Source organism: Indicator indicator, chromosome 24 (genome assembly GCF_027791375.1).
Source record: "Indicator indicator isolate 239-I01 chromosome 24, UM_Iind_1.1, whole genome shotgun sequence".
Classification (NCBI taxonomy): domain Eukaryota; kingdom Metazoa; phylum Chordata; class Aves; order Piciformes; family Indicatoridae; genus Indicator; species Indicator indicator.
Window position 1 is genome coordinate 15,180,784 of NC_072033.1, and position 8,483 is coordinate 15,189,266.

The window sequence follows — 8,483 nt, forward strand, 5'->3', positions numbered from 1 at the left end:
GCCTCCGGGGCTAGAAACGCCGCTGGGGAAGAGGAGGGGAAAAACCCCGAGGGGAGGAGAGGGACTGTGCAGCTCCCACCGAGGTGCCAGAGACTCGGGGAATGTTTTCTCCTTATAAAGTTTTCTTTCCCCGGGCCTTATCTCCGTGCCCGGCCGTTTCTGGCAGGCATGTGGGTGTCGGAGTGGCAGCAGCTGGTCCCTTCCCGGCAGCACATCCCTGGGAGCTGGGATGTCCGCAGGGAAAATGGGCTGGAAACTTTGCTGTGTGTTGTGGGGCAGAGTGCCATGGAGAGGTGGGCACGGGGCAGGGATCAACACTTTCCCTGGCAGCCCTTGTCCCACTCTCCAGCTGTCCCCCTCCTGCACAGGGGTCTCTGGCCTCATAGGGCTGCCTGGCCTGACTCTGGCCCTCTCTGGGCATCCCAAGGGTGACCCAATGCACTTGAGACTGCCCAGCAGGGGCAGAGAACCCACACCAGACCCCCCCCCCCCCGCCATGGGGGCTTGGGAGTGCCCCTGAGCAGCAGTATGGCTTGTGATGAGCAAGGTCCTGAGAAGTTCCACCTCTGGGGCAGATGTGGTTTAGTCACTGGTTTTTCTTCCTATGATTTAAGCTGACCAGGGGCAGGGCCAAGGTTGGGGTTTGCTGCTGGTGGAGCCCTGTGCCTCTTTGACCCTTGGCCAGGTGCAGAACACTGCAGCCCCTGTGCTGGGGGTGTTTGCCTACTTGGAAACCCCCCTCAGCCCAATGGGTCCCCTCCCAGCTCTCAGGAGGTTTGGTGGTTGGTGGTCACTCCAGGGCTGCTTTGGTTACTGAGGACCTTCCTGTGGATGCCCTGAAAGTGGCTGGGGTCCATCACTTGGTGTACTCAAGGGCCCACACTCACACTGTGCCCCAGTGGATCCCTGCTGTCCTGGACTCTCCTGTGTCCCAGTGTGCCCTGTCCCAGTCCTAGCTGGATCTGCTCCCCTGGTGCTCAGGGCAGTCTTGGCAAGGAGCAAGGATGCAGATGATGCTGTCTGCTTGGTCATGCCACAGCCCCATGGTGGCAGGGTTTGCAGTGAGTTGTGCAGCTTTTGGGTACCACCACTGCATTGTGACATCTCAGCAGGCCAAGAGCAGACACCCAGGGGAAAAAAACCCATGAGATGAGGGCATGGCTGATTTTGCTGCAGATCTGCCTCCTGTTACTTAGGCTGGCAGCAGGGACCTGGAAAGACAACATCCCTGGGGTAGGAGTTGAGCTGGTGGCTGCAGCTGTGGTGGGGGGAGGCCCATCCTTCCCCCATCCCCCTTGTGGGGAGCTGGGAAGGCAGGTCAGAGTGGGGGCAGCAAATCCTTGCTGAGAGAGAGCTCTGGGCAGCTGGTTTTGTTGGAAGCCATCCATGATCCCTTGGTGCTGGCAGTGTGGGCAGAGCTGGGTCTACGCAGGGAGGGGGTCCAGGGGCTGCCCACCTTTCCCACCATCAAGGGCACAGGAATCCCAAGCAGTGGCAAGGCTGAGGGAGGGCTGGTGGCAGCAGGACCTGCAGCCCCACTGCAGCTGTTATTGTCTGCCCCAAGCTGGCACTGTGCCCAGGGCTGCTTCCTGGGAACAGGAACCTTTGCCATTGATGATGACAAGTGCCAGGGTGTTTGGGCTCACTCTGGAGCATGCAGGGTCTGGCTCTGCCTGCACAAGCCCTCTCTTCCTCTCAGTGTGAACTCTGGATGCACTTAGGTGTCCCATCTGCTCCAGATGAAGGTGGCACAAACAGCTCCTCCATGGCACATGGGGCAGTGGCAGGCTGTCCTGGCTCTGCTGGGAGCAGGGACACTGTCATCAGGAGGGTGCTGGGGTGTTTGGGGTGCCAAGGTGACTGGCACTGGGCAGGCTGCAGGGACTCACTGCTGTCTGCTTTTCTGGCCAAGCACGGAGTGGGGGCCACTGACAGTGTCTGTCCCTGCTCTGGCACCTCTGTCAGAAGTGGCCAGAGCTGAGAGCCCTGCTGTCCCCTGGGGCTGTCCAGGGAACACCAGGCCAGGTCTCACCACCTCAGCCAGAGGAAACCTCCCTCGTTTCCAGTTTTAGTGCCCACTTCACTCCCCACCGCCTATCTCAGAGGCATTTGTCTGCCCGGGCACTGGAAAATGCTGCCCGTGGGAGGCCAGCCACACCAGCAGCGTTATTTTTACTCTCTGTACTCTCTTAACAAGCTTGCATTAAGAGGGTGTTTGCAGGGCTGGATGGCCAAAATAACCTCCCATTTGCTGAAGGTGTTCAGCAGAGGACTGTGTCTTCCCTCGCACCCACCCCAGCCCTGGCGCTTCTTCAAAGCCTCCCCGGGGCGGGCAGAGCTCTGTTTGCTCTCCTGGGTGTGTGCTGGGGAGGTTGGCAGCCCCCGGCTGCGCCTGCACATCACATCCTGACTCAGTCCCTTGTGCAGGCAGATAAACAAGCCCTGAAAGGGGACAGTGTCTTCCTCCGAGTCGCTCGCTCGGCTCGCTTGTCAATCGCCTTTAACGGATCTGCTCCGCGGCGCCGCCCCCCCACCCCCCGGGGTGTTCCCACGGCGTGACCCCCGCGAAGAGCTGAGGGCTGCACTCGAATCTGGGGTGACCCATCCGCTCCCCACCTCGTGTGGTCACCCCAGCACCCAGAGCCTCTCAGCGAGGAGCCCAACATCATCCCAGCCCTGCTCCAGGGATCTGGAAAAGAGGTGGCAGGGCTGGGATGGCTTTGGGCAAAGGTTCAAGGGTGAGAAGCTGTTTTCTGCCCCTGCTGATGGGGAGTGTTTGTGGCTCCCTGGCACAGTCAGCCCTTACACACCAGAGCTGGAATGGGGCTCAGGTCTTGTGGGCATGGGAAAATAGCTCCAAAGTGGGGAGGAAACAGCTGCAGCTGCCCCACATCTGGTAGGGATGGAGCTGAGGGCTGGGCAGTGCTGGCAGGCAGGGTGGGTGAGGGCACCCCAGCCTGGGGAAGAGGAAGTCAGGCTGGCAGATGAGAGAAGCTGGGGTCAGTGACTGTGGCTGGGGTCAGAGCAGAGGCAGCAGCTCTGAGGGCATCGCTCCTGGGTTGGGGTTTTTGGTCACCGCAGGCACCCCTGGCACCAGGCCAGCGGTTGAGCAAGATGAGCTTGGCACTGTGCCAGGGCTGCTGCAGTGGCACAGCTTTGGAAGCTGGCACAAAGGGGCTCTTGTTCCTGGCCATGAGCAGTAGGGCAGTGCTGCTGTGTTGCAGGGAACAGGGCAGCCTTTCCTTTGGGAAGAATGGCTGTGCCCAGCAGGTTGGTTTTCCACCTGGCTCCACACCACAGCCTCCAGGGAGCTGAGCTGCCATGGGGTGAACAGTCAAAGGACACTCACCACGGGGTCACAGCAGCCTCTGCTCACCAGGCAGGAGGAGGGATGTGCTGCGTGCTGGGCTCTGGCTTGCTGCTCTTGGCACACAGTGAGCCAGAGGCTGTCACAGAGAAGCACAGCGTTGGGAGCAGCATCCCTGCAGAGGGATGAGCCACCTAGCTGATAACCAGCTGCCCTGGCAAGGCCTGGGGCCAGGCACAGCAACCCCTTCCCAAGGGGGAGCTCAGGAGGAATTGGTTATGTCACCTTCTTTGTTCTTAGGCCAAAGCCATGGTTTGTTTAGATGGAAGGAGAAACACAAACCCCTCACCCCTCGTGTGTCTCTTGGTTTATCCCCACTCTGAGCCTGGTGAGGGGCCAGGAGAGCTGGGACAGGGGAAGGGCTTCCCTGGCACAGCTCCTTCCCATCACCCCAGGGCAGTGGGCCCTGCAGGTGAGCAAGGCACAGGGATTCTCCATCCATCTTGAGCTTTTCCATGCTGGTGGCCCAAGGATGGCCACAATGCTGGTGCCAGCCACCAGCTGGGTCCCTTTGCACAGGAGGGTGGGTGGGCATGAGGCTGGTCCTGCTGCTGGTGGGGCTGTGTGGGTCAGGCACACACCTACCATCAGGGCAGCTGTGAGCAGGGGCACAACATTTTGCAATCTGAACTGTTTGAACCTGGTGGGAACTGAATTGTTTTCTCCCAGTGCCCTTTCCCAGCAGTTTAGTGGAACCACCCCCATGGTACCAGTTCCTTCTTCCCATGAGTCCTCCACCCCCCCATGGCAGGCAGGGTGGGTAGGAGGCAAACAAGAGGGGTCTGCACTCCCCACCAGCACCTCGGGGTGTGGTGAGTTGGTGTCCCTCTGTGAGCATGAGTGCCCAGGTTTGATGACCAAAGCCATCAGGGTCCTTGGGACTGGCACACAAGTGCCATGCTTCCCCCATGCAGGGGGACCCCTGCACCTCTCTGTGCCCTCAGCAGCGTTGGTGGATGACCACTGGGTCACTGGACAGGCACTGGCATGCTCCTGTTTGCCAGCAGTCCCTTGGATGGGGCACAGCTGGGATTTTGGAGAGCAGCCAGCTGCTGACTGGACCAGATGGGAGTTAGGTTTGGCCCTCAGAGTCCAACCCCTTGGCATCACCTTTCACCCTTCCTGGTGTCCTCTGGCATTGTTTCTTTGGTTTTTCACACTGCTGTGGCCCCCATGATGCCCCCCAGGAGCAGCAGCCACCTTGGCTGGGTTTCAGGACAGCCCCAAGCTGGCTCTGCTTGAGAGCAGGAGGTTGGAGGTCAGGAAGCTGCTTTGGGTCAGCCCTGCTCAGAGTCACTTCCAAACCCCTGGGAGGCTGGGGATGGAGCTGCTGGCTTTGTGTTGCCCTTCAGGTGCCTCCTGCTGTGTTTGCCTGCTCTGTTTACCTGCTGAGTTGCCCTCCAGTTGCCCTCAGGAGGACAGGTCCAGACTCAACCACACTTCTGCAGCCTCAGTCCCATTCTGTGCTTCAAAACCCCAGCGGCTGCTGGCAGCTGAGCCCCGGTGCCAGGTGCTGCCATAATGGGCCCTTGGCAGCTCCACTGGCACCAGAACTGCTGGAGGGGGGCCTGTCTGGGGGGTTCATGTTGTCCCACTTGTGGCTGGCTCTTTAGTTTGTCTTGCCACCCATTGTCCAAGCTCTGCTCCTCATTCAGGAGCAGGGCATGGCTGTGGGAAGGTTCCAGCCCCAGTAACTCCTGCCCTGCCTCTTTCTTCCTTCCTCTTCTCTCCATCTCTTTGTGGTTGAGAATTCAGCGACCCCCCTGCCCCCCACCCTGCCCCCACAGTCTGCAGGGAAGAGCTTTGACGGGAACCCAGCAGTGAGGAGGAGGAGGAGGAAGAGGAAGAGTTGCTGATCTTGGCTGGATCTCCCTGCTCCGTGCTGACCCTGGTACCGGCTGCTCGGCAGTGGGGGATGGCTGTCCCCAAGAGCTGCCATGAGGAAGAGGAGGGCAGCCCCCTGGGGCTGGCATCCTCATCTGACCCATGACCTGCCTCCTGTCTCCAGGATGCTTTTGTCTTCTACACTGAACGTTTAGCACCTTTTTCCCTCGGGATGGGGTGGGAGAGAATCTTTCTCTGAGCTTTGCAGGAGCTTCCCTCCACGGGCTGGGCTGGCCATGGTGCTCTGGCACTGCCAGGCCCCTGCCAGCCCAGCAGGACATCCTCTGCTACCCTGTGACAAACGATTTTGCCATTTCATGGGTGGGAACTGGATGTTGATTAACTCCTGGGCTCGCCTTTCTGGAAAGGTTATGGCTTAATTGGGCAGCCTCGGAGCCATAAATCAGGCGCTGAAGGCTCAGCAGAGATAAGAAGAGTTTTGCAGAGGGCTGCACAAACAGTTTGTGGTGGGAGGGCTCCAGCTGTGCCCAGACAGATATGAGGCTGAGGGCAGCTGAGGGTTCCTCTGAGGGAAGGTTTTTCCAGAATTTCTCTCCTCTCTTATCAGTTAATCTCAGGAATTACAAAATAATCTTCTCGATTTCTCCCCTCCCCCCTTTTTTTTTTCTCCCCCCCCCTCCTTTTTTTTTTTCTTTTTTTTGTTTCTCTTTTGGAAAAAGACAAGCAACAGGAAGGCCATTGTTTGCCTTAGAGGGATCTGAATCCCATCTGTTTTGGAGGCTGATGCTGTTTCTCCATGGGAAGTGCTGCTCCTCCAAACCTAAAACCCACAATTTCCAAAGTCCCAACTTTTTCCTAGCCAAGGGAGGCCATGGAGAGGGAAAGACTTTTCCCAGCAGGGCAGAGGACACTGGATTGATAGCAAAAGCTTTCCCCCCCGATGGGTCCAGGCTGAGGGAGCTGGGGGTATTCAGCCTAGAGAAGGCTCCAGGCAGACCTCAGAGCAGCCTCCCAGTACCTGCAGGGGCTGCAAGAAGGCTGCAGAGGGACTGTGTGCAAAGGCCTGCAGGGACAGGAGCAGGGGCAAGGGTTTGAAATGAGAGCAGAGCAGATTGAGAGTGGATGTGAGGAACAAGTTGTGCAGCAGGAGGCTGCTGGAACACTGCAACAGGTTGTCCAGGGAGGGAGTTGAGGCCCCATGCCTGGAGCTCTTCAAGGTGAGGCTGGAGAAGGCTGTGAGCAAGCTGCTCTGGTGGAGATGTCCCTGCTGAGTGCAGAGGGTTGGACTGGGTGACCATTGGAGGTCCCTTCCAGCCCAGACCATTCCAGTATTCTATGATTCCATTGTTCAAACCCACACTGGGTGGGTTTGAGTAAGGGCAAACCCTGACCAAACTGGTCCAGTCCCCATGGCCCCAGGATCCCCCAGCCCCAGGAACCTGCTGGTGAGGTGCTGGGAGTGGTGTGTCAGATGCTGAGTTTCCCTTCCTGTCAGTCACTGCTGCCCTGGCTCTCCCCAGGAGTTTGCTGTGGAATCAGGAGGTTAATGTGAGGAATCTCAAACCCATGCTGGGGACATCCCAATTACTGTTCCTGCTCAGAAGTGGAAAACCAGAAACTGTCCCAACTCGATGGGTTTGCCCCAGCTTGATGCCATCAGAGCTTCACCTCCACTTGCAGCAGAAGAGGGGCTGGGCATGGGCTGGGCATGGACCTGGTACCCACCCTGCCATGGGACTGGGGCCTCCTGGACTTGTCTGGACTATTCCCTTTCCTTCCCAGACTCTAAATATTTGCTTTGCTCAAGTTTATGTCTCAAATCCCACATCCAGGTCTTGCTGGATGCACTTCCAGCTCCTCACAGCCTCTGGTTCCCCCTTCCCTCCCCAGCCTGTCCTGGAGGTGGGACCCAACTGTCGTGGGCAGGGCAGGGTTGGAATTCCCAGGCTCAGGTAGGGATGGGAGATTGCTGGCCAGCAACAGCGTGTGGCAGTGAGGGGTTGCTGTGCTGTGCTGGCATCACCCAGCACTTCCAGGCAGAGCTACTTCAGCAGTAACACTGTTGCCACTCTTCCTTCCTCTTCTTTGATTGACAGAGCAGCTTGGGGTTAATTCTCGGCTGTTTAGGTCTTTCCTGGACAGTGTGAGAAGCAGGAATTGTTGGGGAGGGGAAGAACCTACTGATGCCAGGGAGGGTGATGGAGACAGCTGCCAGGATTTGGGGCAGCTCAAGCCCAGCTGATCCCAGCCATGCCTTGGCACAGACCCCCCCCAGAGTGTCCATGCCCAGGAGCTGGTGTGCTGTGGCAGTGCTGCTGGTGTGTGCCACGGTGGTGCCAGTGGTGTCTCCTGTGGCAGTGCCAGTGTGTGCTATGCTTGTTGGCAGCACAGCCTCTGCCTTTCCCAGGGGTTATGAATAAGGTGGGCAGCAAGTCCAGCCTGAGGCCCTGGCACAAGCCTGAGCTGGGATGTGGCTGTGCCACGCTGGTGCAGCAGGCTGAGCTATCAGCTGAGGGCTGATAAGGAGGAGTCCTGAGGCCCCCCCAGCTCCTGCACGTGGGATGAGGAGCAAAAATCGGTGTCCAAGGAGGCAGCTGGAGGTGCTGGGTGGTGCAGAGGGGAATGGATGTGTGAGGAGAGGCCACAGCTGTCAGCAGAGCAGAAAATCCAGCAAGGCAGCAGTCAGGGTGGGCTTTAAATGCTTCTGGAGGAAGAAGAGGTTTTTTTTGGCTCTCAGGATGAGCTAGGCTCCATCTCTGCGTGGGGATGGGGAGCAGGCAGGCTCGGGGTGGGAGGTGGGGTGGCAGAGGATGGGGAGCAGAGGTCAGTGTGGGGCCAGCCAGCCCCGGGCGGCTCGCAGTGACGCTGGGGCAGCAGTAGGCGTCCGTCTGCTCCCTCTCCAGGGCTCTGTCTTGCATCAGCTCCGCAGAGAGGGGGATTTCTGGAGCACTTCAGGCTTGGCCCAGGGCCAGGCTGTTGGGCAAGAGCAAACATCATCACGGGAAGAGGTAGGAAGAGTGGCTGGGCTGGGGTGACCTTGGTGACGCTCAGGACGTGCCACTGCTTGCAGAATGGAGTGGAGCTGGCTGGGTTCACCCAGGATGGGTCGTGCAGACCTGCCCTGGTGGCTCTCTGCTGCTGAGGCAAAGGGAAGGGGACAGACCTCGGCCAGCAGGGTTTCAGTGAAGCAGGGACAGAAGTGCTATGGGGGACTTGGTGTCTGAGCTGGAGAAGATGGAGTTTGAAAGAAGCACAAGGGGAAAAGAGCAGG